General features: G+C 42.1%; 1 long non-coding RNA gene across 3 annotated transcripts in view; it reads left to right on the plus strand.

The window, feature by feature from the left end:
- The window catches only part of LOC146195960 (uncharacterized), a 90,853-nt gene that overhangs the window by 13,343 nt on the left and 60,028 nt on the right, over positions 1-17,482 (plus strand). For all 3 annotated transcript variants that reach the window (XR_014705612.1, XR_014705611.1, XR_014705613.1), the window contains exons 2-3: positions 2,125-2,225; positions 14,826-14,993. This is a non-coding gene — a long non-coding RNA (uncharacterized LOC146195960). The remainder of the gene's footprint in view (positions 1-2,124; positions 2,226-14,825; positions 14,994-17,482) is intronic.

Consider the following 17,482-nt stretch of genomic DNA (forward strand, 5'->3'; position numbering starts at 1 on the left):
CCCCCATCTTGGAGGCAACGCGCAGGCCTCCAACAATTTGGAGGCAACAATTTTCCCAGCTAAGGAGCTAGATGACGTCATACGAGAAGAGTAAGGTATCTGGCTGCAGAAGCGCTATAAGACTGGCATCTGCTACCGCATATATTTCGTACCTGGTCACCTAAGCTGAACCGTCGGCAACCGTTGGGCAGCTAGTGACTTCAGCATTTCTGCATAACCTGTGATATCGCTTGATTGTCAGCCGATATACTTGTGAGTTGGGCGGACGGCGTAAATCAACCAGAGTGTGAATTAGAACAGAAAGGATGGGTAGCGAGGGAATATACCATGGTGCTAAAAGAAAGCCGCACTAACGATCTGCAGGTCACTCCAGATTTAATCGTTGTTTTTCTCCAGCCCCAACGATTTCGTTTAGAAAGAATTTCTCGTGAGCACTTGAAGAGCTACTGGAACTCTTTTATTTAATGAAAAACATAAAATAGCACTATTTTACGGAAACAATCTTGAGCGCGCTGCGCAGATGTGCACTTTCGCATAGTTTTATCGTGACAGGATCAACTGCGGGAATTGATGGCCGAAATGTTGTCAACGTGCGGACACTTGCTGGCAATTTTTGTTTACCATAACACCTTAGCCAATATTTGTCACATTGACAATGGCGGCAAGCCACTGCCGTGAAAAATAAAGTGTTGAGAGATGTGAAGTATCATCTCGGAGAAAATGTAACAGATAGCGGGGAGAACATTCAGCGCAGGCAGTGCCTTGAAACAAATAGTACTTTTCAGAAGTGCGAGTTGTTTAATGTCAAAGAAATTGTCTATACTGCCCGCATTTTTGTGAGTAACAGCAGGATGACATGTTTCTGCTTTAGCATCCTCAATTAACTGCAGGGGATATATAATTAAATGCGGCAATTTCATTTTTGGTATTGGTCTCTTTTGGCGACTAATCGCAATCATATGTAAGATTCATTTCGGTACTTATTTATCTCAGTTCTGTGTTGACATTTTTTTATTACAGAATGCGGAATACATTTATAAAGATTACTTTTGCTCAGAGAGCCTCACATGAAACACTCTGATATTTAGACAAGGGTTTTAACGCGATGAGTGATAAACATTTATTAGGCTAATTTAGTTCAACACAGCCCTAGGTTCTTATCATGTCTTATGACGTAAGTTTGTCAGATTTAAACTGAGCATAAAAATCATAGATGTGACTATTAGAACAAGCCTCTGGGTTCGCAGGCCTAAACATTGAACGATTCAGATGTAGTATTCATGTGGCTAGTTTGCTTGCTCACCACATGAAAATGAACAAGCAGAACCTACACTCGCGGTCTGGAAAGTTAATGTTTGGCGGACTACATTGGCTTGAAACCATAACACGTACAAAGAAAAGCCCAGCAGACCTTATAGAAAGGCTAAAGTAAACCCGCCACCGGACTGAGCACTCTTCTGGACGAATTGTTTACAAATTATTTTCTTTGTTTTTGAGGTGAAAGAAAAATTTGTTATATCCGGAACGTTTTTTGCTTCTTCTTAACTAATTTTGTTCTAAGGTGCGGATAAAAAAGTTATGGACAGTGCACAAAATGTTTTTTTGAAAAGCGAATTTAGTTTTGGGCATGTCCAAAAGGCAAATTCAAAATACTTGCTCTATCTTCGACAATATTCTTGAGGAAACTTTGCATGCGACAGTTCACAGCAACTACCCTCGTTCTAAAGCCTAGCTAGAGTGCCGAGAAAAAGATAAACCTAGTTGGGATAACCTGGTGATCCACGTCCGCTGACAGAGATAAATGTCTCCCACTGTGACGACGATTATCATTTGTGTAGCCTGCAAAGTGCATCTATATTTTTAAGAGTGCTTAGCTCGCACAATATACGCCTGTACAGTAAGCGTTATAAGGTTTGTACGCAGCCATGTTGGTGAAATGTAGCATTTTTTTCCAGAACATTACAATATATTGTACAAATTATAGCCATGGCACGAAGTGTTAACATGAAGGTGCCATTTTCATGGCTGTGTGGTATACATAATTGTCAAGCATACGTCTGCTGGACAACATACTATTGTTTAATAAATATCTCCAGAAAAAAGAATTTGCTCGATTTATTTCAGAATCATACTGGATCACACAAAACAATTCAACTAAGAAATGACGTATTTTACCGCTTTACTCCTCATAGGCGTAATCTGTGACCATCTGATGAGTTGTAAAGGTGAGGGTCTGTTTTTCATGCAGTAGGTACTTTATGCTGAGCGTCTGAGCTAACTGTAACTTGTGTTCTTAAGCAAGTGATGTTTCCTCGTAGAGTGTCGCCTGTGAAAGGTTACCGAATGCCATAAGACGCAGTATCTAGTATTGGTTTTGTATTGGTTACATGAAGAGAAGGGGTTACATTTCAGTATGATGTATTTTGGGTCAGTCCTTTGTATATTTCTTTGCGCCTGTCATACATTTATGCATAAAATATAACTAACATCTTGGCGATTCCTCCTGGAGTGACCGACGACATGAGTTGTCCTAATTCGTCATACCCATCTCCTTCTTTGGTACCGAGCCTCTGAAAGGTTGTAGCGGGAACCCCCTTGATGTTGCGTGTTCCTGATGCCATGGCGCCAACTCCTTCAAAGTTGGAGGAGTATTGAAGTGCGCTTCCAGCTTACGTTAGAAAAAATAAACAAACGGAGGTCCCGAATTTAGTATTTAAGGGGGAAGGTCCTGTAAAAAAAAACATGATATACAGAATATTAAACAGCGAAGTGACAAAATGGGATTTGAAAGTAGCACAGGATTACATAATGAATAAAATATCGCAGCAATACTCTGGAGAAGGTACTGTCATCTATTTGGTTAAGATAAAATAAAAGGTCATGAAATGCTAAGTTAATGAATAAATAAATTGACAAATAATGGTCGGCAGGAGGATATGAAATTTGTCAACATCTTCATTAAATTGTACATATGTAAGAGGCGAGGAAGAAAAACAAAGAACGAAGAAACTTCCCGCTCATTGATATAATATTTAGGAATGAGGAAGTTTTCAATTATTTTTGAAATGATGATTAACTGCGACATAATTTTATCAAGGAAGGAAGTGTATTCTGCGAACAGATAACAGAGATATAAGCTGTCTTGTTTCCACATTATTGTAGATTATTTCTCGAAAGAAATTGCTAATCTAAGCAATTCTGGTATAATTTTAACTGCCTGAGTGAGTCGAAGAATATGTATCCATGATTATATCATTAATGCAGCGCGCAAATGAGCCTTTCTTATTTATGGTTCATGCATAGAGATAATGAAAGAATGCCTGGGTTATGCTGAAATGTGTGAAAGGAGCTACTGAGTGCTGAAGTTAATGAGGTGCACAGCTTCGTTTTGTAGAAGTTGACATCATATATGTGTGACTTATGTATTTTCCAAAGACAGTAAACAATACACAAATTGCGTTTGTATAAAACAGTGATGAGTGAGCAGCGGTCTCCTGGCTGAACATAATGCCGAGTTTTGGTTGTAAAATACCGAAAGCATTTTGGCGTGCAAGAAACTTAGCATGCTCATGAAATTTTAAATGGCTTTCAAGAATAATGCAAAGTAATGTGCCTGAGTTGAAATGATATAAAGCTCGAGTGTTCAGGCAAATATAATATGTGGATGTAAGTTTACAATAGCAAAACCTAATAATGATTTTGATTTAATACTATATATTATCAAATGATTGTCATATTCCCAGGCATTCATGTTATTTAACTTAGTGTTTATTTGACTGGTGTCATTGTCAGAAAAACAATTGTGTCATCCGCATAGAATAATGTACATAGAATAGTTAAGGCTGCATTGTGAATCATTACTCTATTCACTGAAAAGAAAGGTGCCGTGTCTTGATCTTGTCTAATATCTTGAATAATTATTTTTGAATCAGAAAAGAAAGGTCGCAAATTTAACTACTTTAACTCACTTAGAGAAGTAGTTATGTAGAAGCGTGAGAGCTGGGTCACGCACATTAAACTGAAGGCAGTAAAGGCCTTAGTTCAGTCAAAAGAGCACTTAAAAATTCTTCCTTAACAAAATCACTCAATACTAGCAATGTTTGTTTTAGGATACACTCTACGTTTTTCCCATTTCTGTAGTCATCTGAGTACGTGAAACTATTAGGCTATATATAGAAAAGCTGGTAAGGGGGATTTAAAGATTTGGTTTTATTGAGCAGACACCGTGCTAGGCGCCCATAGAGTTATATTGCTAATTGTGCGTCTGGTAGGCGAGGGGAGATATGTATAGCTGATAGAAAATGATGAAGTGAAGAATTAGGCGAGATTGTAACACGACTATTGCACACATGAAGCAAATAAATGCGGTAGTCTCAAAAAGGAAGTACAGATGCTGTACTCACCACTAAGGAAATGATATTAGGCTCTGTTTTGAGACGCTATTGGTGTACACGATGATGCATCTTCCGCACATATGAAGGATAAGGAGCGAGCTGAAAACTGATCTAGCTAGAAGAATAGCAGAAAGAAATTTTGGTAAAGTGGAGGTAACACACAAAATTACTCTAGATAGCGCGAGAAATCAAAGAGGCGGAAATGTAAAATGTAAACAAATACAAATACAGTCTCATTTAACACAACGTGGGCTATAAAGCGAGGGCCCTTGTGGGTCCGAAGTGGGTAATGCAGGCAAGTCTCGGTGGGTGCAATGTTAGTGCTTCAACAAGGGCCGATGTATGTAGGCTGCCAACAAGCACCCCAATTGGTCCCACTTGGGGCAGGTACAGGAAACCGTTTGGGGCTGCACACATATATTGCGCATTGCTAAATATGCCTTCCCCACCAATATCCCCATATGGTCCAACTTCGGACAGAATTAAGGGGCCGTTCTTAATGAAGATTTATTATTAATTTTTTTTGCGAGCCTCTCACATAGAGACATGAGACTGATGCAGGTTCTGCCGCGGCAAGCCTAACTTGGGATTGTCCGCGCTATTCTCATCGTAGTTCTTTGCATATCATTTCTGGGCAGCCCTAGTACAATTTCTACTGAATAGTTCTGGCCATAGTGAACCACGTAATGTATTTAATCTGCCATTTCTGAGCAGCTATCACATGAAATGAAACTATAATTCTGTATGGTCAATGTAGTTTTAATGAATACATATTGCACGTTGTTCAGGCAGTGAAGCTGTGGTTATGTATTTGTATGTTTTGTCATTTTAGCGGTTTTTAAAGGACCGCGAGAAAAAAAGGCATGAAAATTTTCTAACCAACTTATGCTTACAAGTTTTATACAAATAATCGATAATCATAATTTAACCAATCACCTAATGCACTCCGGTAGGTTCAGATCTGCTGCAGCCGATATAAGACCCAGGACAGCATAGATTCAGCAGTCTATTTGAGCTAGCAATATTTTCTGCAAGAGCACGCAATGAGGTTGTGCCAGTCGGCATTCTTGCCAATTCTGACGAACACAGTTAACATACTTAGGCGTGTTAGTTTCCACACCCACAAGTGCTATTTAGGGCCCAAAGTAATTTTGTGTGGGCAGCTCAAATTAGACAGTGTAAAGATAGAGATGTAATTGCGAAGATGAAGCTTCCGTGCGCGGTCGCCAGTGACATCGCTATCGATGTGTGCTCAGGACCTGCTCGTACGCGGACTGTTCCTGACGTGCTCCTAGATAGCTTCCCAGTACCTCTAATATTCCCCAAACCTACATTTGGTAGAGCCGCAGGTTAGAAACTTCAGCCATGGAGCTCCGTAGCCGCACTACTCCTGCACTCGCCACACCAGACGACGTCCAACATCAAGACATGCAAGTTCATCCCATTGTCATCTGCGCCGGCTCCTTTCGCCAGCTGGACCCGGCCATCTTCAGCGGGACCGATGAGTCAGATGTCGATTAGCTCACTTGCTACGAACGCGTGAACCTCTACAATATATAGGACGACGAAACTAAATTCAACAACCTAATATTTTATCTCACCGGTTTGGCAAACTTGTGGTACCGTAACCATAAAAGCGACATCCGTATGTTGGCTTGATTTGAAACAACGCTCGTCGAAGTTTGATAGCCCGGTTGTCAGTAAATTGTGCGCCGAGTAGCGCTTGCTTGAACGGATGCAGCAAGTCAGCGAAATATTTACAAGCTCCCTCCATTTACAGTCCTCTCCTCATCATTCAAACGAAAAAAGTTGCTCGAGTTGGCAACACTTTCCTTCTAGGCTGTCTGGTCTCGTGTCTCGTGATTCTGCCGACCAATCAAGCGTCCTGCACTTCCATTAGCGAAAGACAAAACACATGGACATCGATGTATCTCCACCTCTCCGGGGCTGGGCCAGTGATTAGAGCGCTCGACTGCTAAGCCCAATGACGCGGGATTGAATACAGGGCGAAACGGCCGCTTTTCAATGGCGGCGAAAAGTAAAGCACTAGTGTGCTGTGAGATGTCGGCGCACGTTAAGAACCAGAGATGGTCTAAATTCTGTAGTAATTCATTCACTTATTTCGCGTGTGATTGCCTGAACCACTTTATAACAATAACTCCCATAAATCCAACAAACACCAAACCAAGCAAATTCACCTAAGGCTTATCAGGGCATTCTAGAACCACATTCTAGAAGAACGCTAACAAATGTTCGAGCCTGGGTACGATGTTTTGTCACCGTACCTGTAAGACGCATGACCGTAAAGTTGCCAGGCTGTGAGTCTTGAAGCGGTCGACACCAACGCCGCCAGACAGTTTATGAAAATACGGGGTTAATTAGGTTGTTCTATGCAAAGCCCTAGAAACTTCATGCTCGTAATTTCTAAGGCTGCGAGGCGTCTGGTGGTCCATAGAGCAGGCGGCGATGCCACCGACAGTGAATTATTTCAGCAAGAGGTATTAACGCTCTTATTTGGAACTACGCAAGAATTTCTTGACGGAGTTTCACTTTCATGTCATCGGAAACACAACAGTTGACATGTGTCACAAGCTGCCTCCCTTATACAGCACAAGTTGCGGGACCTTCTACCTTTGAGATAGAGCGACTCACGGGACCTCGCTGCTCCTCTGAGCAGGATTTGACAAGACAAAGCTGCAGCGACCACACGTCATTGACACTAGCGCTGCGTAGACAGCCGAGAGTATAAAAACGCATACAGCAGCATGCCCGCGTCAGTGCGCTCTGGGAAGATTCAGGCTTCCGGGCAGCTCTCGAGGCTGCTCCGGGAGAGTGTATTGTGCTTATTCGGGCCCGCGATCGACGCATCGTCCTCCTTATCTGCACGGCCGCCGCTACCGATCAACTCAGCCTTCGACGCATGAACTAACAAGAAAGCCGTGAGAATTCCTTTTGCCACAAACCGTTTAATCGAACATTATTTTCGCTTTTGTTACCCTTTACCTGACTTAATAATATGTTACGCTGCGTTTTCCATGCGACTTTTGCCCATACTTATTATATCTGGAATTCTTGCTTTGTTATCTATATAGTCTTCGTTTTATCGCAGCGTTTTGTTAATTATCGGGTTTTCCTCTTGTCATTTAACTACTCATTTGTTATCAATATCTTGTCGTGGCGTTTTATTTTTTCATTGTACTCCATTATTATGCAATGTATTTGGACTGCTAATTATAAAAATTCAATTGTTTATAAAAGAAAGTGACCTTTTTTTGAACTTATTCCTTAATCACACACCGACACACGTACTTGACGGGTTGATCGGATGTGTCGTCAAACGTCACAGAGGGATGACGGGTAACCGTAAAGGGGATCCCGCGTCTCTTTTGACCGTAAAGGTGATGGTTTGTGACAACATACCAAACACCAAATTATCTGAAAACCTCTTGGCACCGAGCTATCTCCCTCTCCTCAGCGAAACCCACAAGAAAAAAGCCTTGCTTGTATCAACGCCCAAAACCTTCAGCTGCGAGTTTTACATAAGAACTGAAATAGTGTAGGATATCTTTGTCGTGCTCATATGCTCATGCCTCGGTTATATACTTAGCGCGACATTCAATTGGGGATGAGTATGAGAACGAAAGCTCGGGACGCTATATCTGGCTACCGATAGAATGTTTCTGTCCCTTCATGCCTAGCAAAGCGTAGGTGTTATGAATATTAGATATAAGATAACCCGACGACATCTCCACGGCGGATTTTATTAAAGACCTATTTCACCTATCCACGAATATAAGGTAAACAATACAAAACTTTTGTATATTTTCTTCGGCCGATAGATATGTCTTATTGCCCCGAATATCAAAAACTAAATATAGTGGTAGCAGGCTTCGAACAACGAGCAAAAAGAAACGGCAGTTAAAAGCAAGAATTTTATTTTATTTAAAGCCAGACATCTCACAAAAGCGAATATTTTAGCGCACAATTGGAGCAATGTTACGCAAAAATGTTTTTCAGTAAAATATCGTAGTCAAAAATAAGCCTTGACATTTTAAATGCTCGAAACCGTAAAAAATAAAAGCATGTGATGCATGTCGCCCACTATATGCGCTAACGCACAATGTTCGGGGACAAACACACGCAACACACCTGCACACACATGCAACAAAGAGCAGCTTTTAAGGGATGTGCCATATCACGAAGAAATCTGAGCAGGATATATCAAATTCAATCACAAAACACTTCTTGCTCATGAGTAGGATCAAAATTTTTGGCCAGGTGAGAGCTCCAACCCTCCTTCCGTTCCCAGCCGAAGACGCTATCTACTACTCTACGGCAAATGTTCAAATTTTTCTTGTGTGACTATGAAAGCTTGATGGCTCGGATTAAAACAAAAAGAACACAAGGAAGTTAAAAGAGAAATAAAGCGTTACGAAATGCTACACAAACAGTTATGAAGTGAGAAATAGAAAATTTAAACACGAAGAATTATGAAGCGTATAGAATTAGAGCAACAGCAGAAACCATGCTCACGTCTTCGTATTTCGTCAGTGCAGTTTCTGAACTGGTACTAGATTTGTTAGCACCTTATGCCAATCCATCAGTCAGTACTGGCGTCTATCAAAAAAGAACCTTCTCTTTACGATTAACCAATTTACTTTAAGGTGAGTCACTGGTGTGTCACGGCACGTTTTACGTGCCTGTGGCCAGAAATCAATGACTGAATAATAAAGTAGCGCAAAAACCTTTTCACTTGTGTATAAGCAGGAGCCTCGAGAATATTACTCACTAAATCGTTAAACCCAGTACAGCTCGTCGAAGGATGCATAAAATTGTAACGTACCAGGGATAGAGCAGGGGTGGTCCGAATATGTCAGCACTCATTGTGGATGCTGTGCTGCATTATGAGTTTTATTTATTTATTTATTTATTTATTTATTTATTTATTTATTTATTTATTTATTTATTTATTTATTTATTTATTTATTTATTTATTTATTTATTTTATTTAACAATACTGCCGCTCTCAATCGAGAGCCTAGCAGACGGGCAAAACACGTTATGTTACAAGCATACAATATAAAAGAAATGAAAGAATTCTAAACAGTTCGAATAAATGCGGACAACAAAGTATACAATAAAACACCTTGCGTGAAGAAGGTCAAGCTATCGGTTCATTGGCGGCGGTATTTTTTCGTGTCGGCCTAGAAAAAGCGAGTCTTAACGTCGACTGCAGTTAGCTGCCGCAGCGTTTTGAGAGAAGGGAAGATGCGTTGCGCTGGTGGCTTATCATAGAAGTACCTAGAAAGCATGGTCGAACTTGAGCTTTTCTAGAATTGTGTTGGTGACAAGTGTTGGAAATAATTGCTATATGTGGGGCTCTCACGCCCCTCATGGCCTTTTGAACTACGCGCGCTCATTCCACTCCGTCTTAGTGTGCTCGGAGGCAGCGCAACTGCGCATGTGCAGAATTTATCGCGGGGCGTGACATGTGCTCGGCTTGAGAGTGAGCAATAACAAGGACAGTAAAAAGAAAAGAACGGGAGATTCATAGACAGCGCGGATAGTACGCGGTCATGCTGTGAAAAAGCGTCACGATGCATCCTGGGTGAACACAGACGTCGGAGCGGAGCTCTATGAGGATGAACACGGAAGCAGTGACTCCAGAGAAGGATTATGCTGTTTTCGTGAGTTGTTGCCACGTGAGAAGCAATGTCTGTGTTGCCGCTAGGAGCGAATTTGCCCTGCCTCATCCCAATAATCGCAGACTAATTAGTTTTGCCTCGCCATGCCATGTAAAAGCATGGTCCCTCTTGTTGTAATCTTGGCATAGCTTTGCCTCAAGTCTGGAACGTGTACTTCACTATAATGTCTTCCGATGTATCGTTCTGAAGTGCCATTTTATTGTCCGGGAATAAACCAGCGCTTGGTTGTTACATAAACTGTGGATTTGTGACTCGTCGGGCTAGACAATTCCTCGCGGACCCGTTTTCTAAAAGGCAGAACCTTCAAATTTTATTATTGCGCAAAATTGGGGTTGCACAAACATTGTATGGCTATCGGGACTGGTGAAGTGCAGTATGATGTATTGATGGCCGGCCCTTTTAGAAAGGATGGATACAAAAGGTGTGGCCTGTCATGAAGAAATAAATACTACAATAAAGAAAAAGACAAAAACATCAGCGGAAGGAAAGGAATAGAGGGAAAGTAAATAAATGTCAGGTGCTGGTGTCAGTGTTTTGACTGCTAACATCAGGCTCAGCATGCAGTGGTTCGAGTGGTCCACCACGTAGGCAGTTGTTGCTTTGTAGCAGCCACAGCGTTGCTATCAGCTTTGTATTTCGCGCCATTTCAGAGCTACCGCGTCAAATACAAGATATATAAATGCATTTTAACCTGATTACAAAGAGCGAAGGACCTGCTGCGAGGGGTCATTGGTTGAGATGCTCTGCTATTGATACTGATTGCCCGAGCGCGACCCCAACCAGTTCGAATTCTTTCTGACATGTTTTAGTGTTGAAGAACTACAAGAGGCCATGATCAGTCACTGGTTAGTCAGAAGCTCGATTGCTCCATTTGTTCGCTGGAAATCTTTAAATACGCATTGTAGAGACAGGCGTTGAAGCCGCTATACTGAACAGTTTGAATCCCACACGCGAGGCCAAGTGGTTGTGGTATGGCGAAACACATTAGCCAATCAGAGTGGCTGCGCAAGCGTTAAACGATTTTGCTAGGCTCTCATCTTCCGGATTAGGGCTTTCATACTAATTATACAAAGGTTCAGCCGTAGTTAGAGAGAAATTCTCGGACAAACACAACAAGAAGAGTTGTGAATGTTTTTCGTACGAACCTGGTACCTCCAGTAAACGTTTTGGACATTTTGAAAACGTGCTAAGCGAACATGTTAATGCGCGAAGATACAGATGGCGAAGCAGAATGTACGCTTGGTGGCCAAGAAAGCTAATCTGTTCAAGAGCTCATCTCTCAGCATTCTCTAGATGGATAGAGCACTGCCCGATATTTGCAAAGGCTTTCAAGGTTGATTTTTGTTGAAGGTACTCCCCAACTCTTTGGCTGCTTGGGTTTTACTCACCTACAATGGATGCCAAACCGTCATCAGTATGAGACACGGAAAGTGGAACAGTGCAACGAATCGAAACACCAAAGTAGTTAAAGATAAGTTAATAAGCTTTCAGAGACAAGCGCCAAGGCTAAAAAGAAACAAAAATGAGATTCACGTATATAAATTAGTTTTACGTCTGCGTAATGGCGTACGCTTATCTACAATGTTTTAATGGGTTAGGATCATATAACTAAATGAACATGTTGATAAAACATTGTGCAGACCTGATTCGTGTGAATCAGTGCATAAATAAAGGCGAAAATGAGAGGAAGCGCATAATTCCTTCGACAGGCGCCAATGCTGCTAAGTGATAGCTTTTTAGAGGCCATATACAGAGTTTGCGTCGTTATGGAAAGTGTCTAACTCACCGACCTCGGGCCATCTGACTGATGGAAATACAGGAACCGGATGTAAATTTGATTCCAACCGTTTCCGGTTCAACAGTGTCCACCAATCATATCACTCGAGGTCAGGGAGAGAGCAAAAATTCCGAAAGCGACACAAACTCGAAACACGGACCCAGATGTAAAAGGAAATTTAAAGACACGTTAACGAAAGGCGCGTATAAAGCAGGAAGCGTCGATGTCTCTGAGGATTACCGAACGCAATGCCTTTTTTTCAGAGTAATTTAATAGGGCGGAAACATCTGATTTGAAAGGAGCTGAATTTTACGACGCGTTTACAACTGCAAATAGAAGCCGTTTGTCTGCAGTTTTCTGTCGTATTTCCCTTTACTGAATTTACAAACATCCCCAAAACAGAGGGGTTTCCTGCTGTAAAGGAAGTCTAAGATTATATATATATATATATATATATATATATATATATATATATATATATATATATATATATATATATATATATACTTATATATACAAGTTATATTGCCTCTAGCAGCATGAGCAGTCACAGAAGTGAGACGAATGAATGTCTTCTCTTTGAGGATTTCCTGGCTGTCTGTTGTTTTCTTCCCAGAATAAATCTTCTGCCCTATTTCATTGAAAAAAAAAATTGAAAGAATGCAATCTTGCTACGTGGCTGTTCTGAAGACATCTCCCCGATTGGTTGAAATTAGAACTCTCAAGTGTGATTCCGCGTTTGCACAAATCCCAACTGGCGTGGCTTTGCATAATAAACCACCTAATCTGCACGAATCTTTATTGAATGTCTCAGAAACACAGCTGAACCATAGAGTTGTCGGGTTTTAAACACGAACACCTGGTTTTGAAATTACATGAATGCAAACATTTCGATTACTTTCCAGTGTATTACACTCACAAAACATGGTAAACAAATTTATTAATGCGAAAACATTACTTCGCTATGTTCACAGATTTCTGTTCGCATACAGCGTCCGCAAGCCGCGTCTGAACACCGTGTCAGCAAAATCATGTCCGCAGCAGTTGTCAATAATTGAGAAGTGGTAGAGGTAATGAGTTATGTCAATCGATAGAAGTTGACGTAATGTTGTGTTCGAAAAATAATTAGGCCAATAAGGCAATTAGGTAATTAACTACAGACAAAAATGGACAAGCTTTTCGCAGCAGTTATCAATAATTGAGAAGTGGTACAGGCTAATTAGTGCTATCAATCGATAGAGGGTGACGTGATGTATCCGAAAAACATAATTAAGTCAATAAGTTATTTGGCAATTAATGAGAGGCAAACAATGTAAAAGTAAAGCCGAAATGGTCTCATTAGCAAATGGCTGGGTGCCACATTTGAATGCATCAAATACTAAAATGATTAATTAAATCCGTCAATTAAGGTGACGTAAAATGATGTGACGTCACGCAACCTGAAGTCGAGCCAAAAAGGAAACAGGAAGTGATTGGCGCGCAATTTGAAAGTACCAATGACTAAAGCAACTAATTAAGGCAGTAAATTAGGGTGACGTCAAGGATGTGACGTCACACAACCGGAAGTAGAGCAAACAAAGGGTATACGGCGGGATTGGCGCGCAATTTGAAAGTACCAAAGACTAAAATGGGTAAATAAGAAGTGAATTAAGAAACTAGAAGCAACCATATGCAACCAACAGCAACATCCGTGCTTTTGCAGTACTCCAATGTAGATTCTGCAGTGCTCTTTAAATGTTTGGGCTGTCCTGTCCTTTGATAAAAGTGTTTTGACCACATTGACAGCTTCTACATTAGGACAGAACAGGGTTTAGTTGAGAAAGTTGTCAGCTTGATTTAAAGCTGACGTTTTTTATTTCCTTAAAATATGTTGTAATAAATAATACAATAAACCGACAAAACTGCAAGCCGGTATGGCATTTAAAGTAGGCGATCAAGCAGAGCACTGTTTGAAAGATGTCGTAATCCGGGTAACAGGCAAAAACTGGCTGTATAATGCAGGCTTCTTTTACCAATTTCCGTGAAATATTATATTAGTATAATTTTTCTTCGTACTGTTTCCTTGCAGTGCTGGTGCAAACAACGTTGTTGCTCACCAGCGAAAATTATTCCTGTACGGCAGAATCTTCGGTAGCCATCAGCTCAGTTGTTTTTTTGGGGTCGTGATTCTTTAATATAGAGGCTCCGGAAAAGTACAAAAATGTGAAAAAATTATCGTGAACTTCACAATGTTTATCACTGACTTACTTTCAGATGTGCTTATTTTTGCGCATCTTATTGAGAGGAATCTTCCCATTGGACAACCCGAATTTTTATATATAACTGGCGATATAAAGCTTTCTTGAATTAATAAAACGTCGCTTTACGAAATAAAACTGGAGTTTCTGATTACATTCGCAGCATAAATAGCTTTTCATGATTGAGTCAGAATTAACGCTCAGAAAAGTGCAGCAAAACAATTGTTTAAATTGTGTGAGAAAATTATGGCATTACTGCGGTCATTGAATCATATGTCTGTTTTTTTTATGTAAATCAGTCAAGGAACTGCGCTTCAATATGTTAACCGTTCACGGCATCCTGATTGGCGTGTTACTAGAATATATTTGACACCGTGTGGAGGAGCAGTAATTTTAGAGATGATATTATCCAAAATGTATTTGAGATATTAGGTTCTAATTGCTTCCGCCCCGCTGTAGTGAACTTGAGATGTCAGCATTTATAACTTGATATTTCGTGTTCACTTTTGATTGGACAAGTACTTAGATGCACATTAGATTGCAAGAAGTACTACATCACTCACTCACACCACAGCGCCAATTTTAAATCGATTATATATTGTTTGTTATTGGTGCCTATTTGAAGAAAGCTTTAAAATTTCTTGTATACGAAATTACACAGGAGAGGCGGAACAGAGATGCTAACCACGCTTTTTGACTTGATTCTGTACAGGGTGCAGCTTCAATGCGGAACAGGTTGCTTGTATTAACGGATTTATCCCTACGCCTCTGTGCTTTGGAGCAAAGCGAGCTGGATGCACAAATGGATTCATGGCGTGCAAATGTAGAACAAACCTTTTCTTGGACAAACGCGGAGTGTGCGTCCAGGAAAAGTATTGCGGTAAATACCTTTCTACATTAAAGTGTTTGGGCTCAAAATACCTACCCTACAAATTACAAATGACAATAAGAGGAGAATATTGTTTCAATTTTTTCAGCTTCATCTTTGTGACAGTGTTGAAAATGTTTTTTTAATAATTTGTAAAGAACAGATATGGTTTATGTAAAAAACTCAATCTCTTCCTCTATCTCTTATCCTGTGCTGGAGGTCTCATGGAAGGGGGAGTGGCAGGAGGGAATTTCATGTGAAACACAACACAGAGCGGCAAGGTCCTCGCTGGCGTTCCGAAATTCTCCTCGCACCCCCGACGATCAGGGTAAGAAGGAGTGTGGTTAGAAAAGAAATAAAAAACAGTAAAAAGGCAGGAATGGAGGCAGGGGTGGTGGCGGCGCGCGCCTAGGGAAAGGAGAGACGTCCTGCGGTTAAGACGTCGCCCCCCCCCCCCCGTTCCCCCCCACCCCTTCTCTCCTTTCACAATGTCAAACCAGTGGCCCGTCGTGAAGAGGGGCGAAAACTGATCCTGCCGCTCGGTGGGGAGCGCGGTGGGGGGGGGGGGGGAGGCCCCCCTCTTCTCTCCTTTCACTTGGCGCGCGCCGCCACCTCCCCCGCCCCATCCCTGCCCTTTTCCTATTTTTTTTTCTTTTTTAACCACCTTCCTTTTTACCCGGATCGCAACCTCGCCAGCCGCGAGCGCGCCACGACATTGCGCTCGCGTCAACAGGGCCTCGCAGGCGTTCCATAATAGTTTAAGCCAAACTGAGCACACGCACGAGCATGATACTGCATCTGAGTGTAGAGAAGACCTCTGCGAAATGATTTTGCATCTCGTAGAGTCGTCTATAACTCGTCGTTTTACGCAGGAATAAAGACTTCGGGTTGAGCGCGCCACGACATTCCGCTCGCGCCTACAGCGCCTCGCAGGCGTTCCATAATAGTTTATGCCAAACTGACCACACGCACGAGCATGATACTGCATCTGAGTGTAAAGAAGACCTCTGCGAAATGATTTTGCATCTCGTAGAGTCGTCTATAACTCGTCGTTTTACGCAGGAATAAAGACTTCGGGTTGAGCGCGCCACGACATTCCGCTCGCGTCTACAGCGCCTCGCAGGCGTTCCAATAATAGTTTAAGCCAAACTGACCACACGCACGAGCATGATACTGCATCTGAGTGTAAAGAAGACCTCTGCGAAATGATTTTGCATCTCGTAGAGTCGTCTATAACTCGTCGTTTTACGCAGGAATAAAGACTTCGGGTTGAGCGCGCCACGACATTCCGCTCGCGTCTACAGCGCCTCGCAGGCGTTCCATAATAGTTTAAGCCAAACTGACCACACGCACGAGCATGATACTGCATCTGAGTGTAAAGAAGACCTCTGCGAAATGATTTTGCATCTCGTAGAGTCGTCTTTAACTCGTCGTTTTGCGCAGGAATAAAGACTTCGGGTTGAGCGCGCCACGACATTCCGCTCGCGTCTACAGCGCCTCGCAGGCGTTCCATAATAGTTTAAGCCAAACTGACCACACGCACGAGCATGATACTGCATCTGAGTGTAAAGAAGACCTCTGCGAAATGATTTTGCATCTCGTAGAGTCGTCTTGAACTCGTCGTTTTACGCAGGAATAAAGACTTCGGGTTGAGCGCGCCACCACATTCCGCTCGCGTCTACAGCGCCTCGCAGGCGTTCCATAATAGTTTAAGCCAAACTGACCACACGCACGAGCATGATACTGCATCTGAGTGTAAAGAAGACCTCTGCGAAATGATTTTGCATCTCGTAGTGTCGTCTTTAACTCGTCGTTTTGCGCAGGAATAAAGACTTCGGGTTGAGCGCGCCACGACATTCCGCTCGCGTCTACAGCGCCTCGCAGGCGTTCCATAATAGTTTAAGCCAAACTGACCACACGCACGAGCATGATACTGCATCTGAGTGTAAAGAAGACCTCTGCGAAATGATTTTGCATCTCGTAGAGTCGTCTATAACTCGTCGTTTTACGCAGGAATAAAGACTTCGGGTTGAGCGCGCCACGACATTCCGCTCGCGTCTACAGCGCCTCGCAGGCGTTCCATAATAGTTTAAGCCAAACTGACCACACGCACGAGCATGATACTGCATCTGAGTGTAAAGAAGACCTCTGCGAAATGATTTTGCATCTCGTAGAGTCGTCTTTAACTCGTCGTTTTGCGCAGGAATAAAGACTTCGGGTTGAGCGCGCCACGACATTCCGCTCGCGTCTACAGCGCCTCGCAGGCGTTCCATAATAGTTTAAGCCAAACTGACCACACGCACGAGCATGATACTGCATCTGAGTGTAAAGAAGACCTCTGCGAAATGATTTTGCATCTCGTAGAGTCGTCTATAACTCGTCGTTTTACGCAGGAATAAAGACTTCGGGTTGAGCGCGCCACGACATTCCGCTCGCGTCTACAGCGCCTCGCAGGCGTTCCATAATAGTTTAAGCGAAACTGACCACACGCACGAGCTTGA

The sequence above is a fragment of the Amblyomma maculatum genome, chromosome 3 (assembly GCF_055883805.1).
Source record: "Amblyomma maculatum isolate TAMU_Amacu chromosome 3, ASM5588380v1, whole genome shotgun sequence".
Lineage (NCBI taxonomy): Eukaryota > Metazoa > Arthropoda > Arachnida > Ixodida > Ixodidae > Amblyomma > Amblyomma maculatum.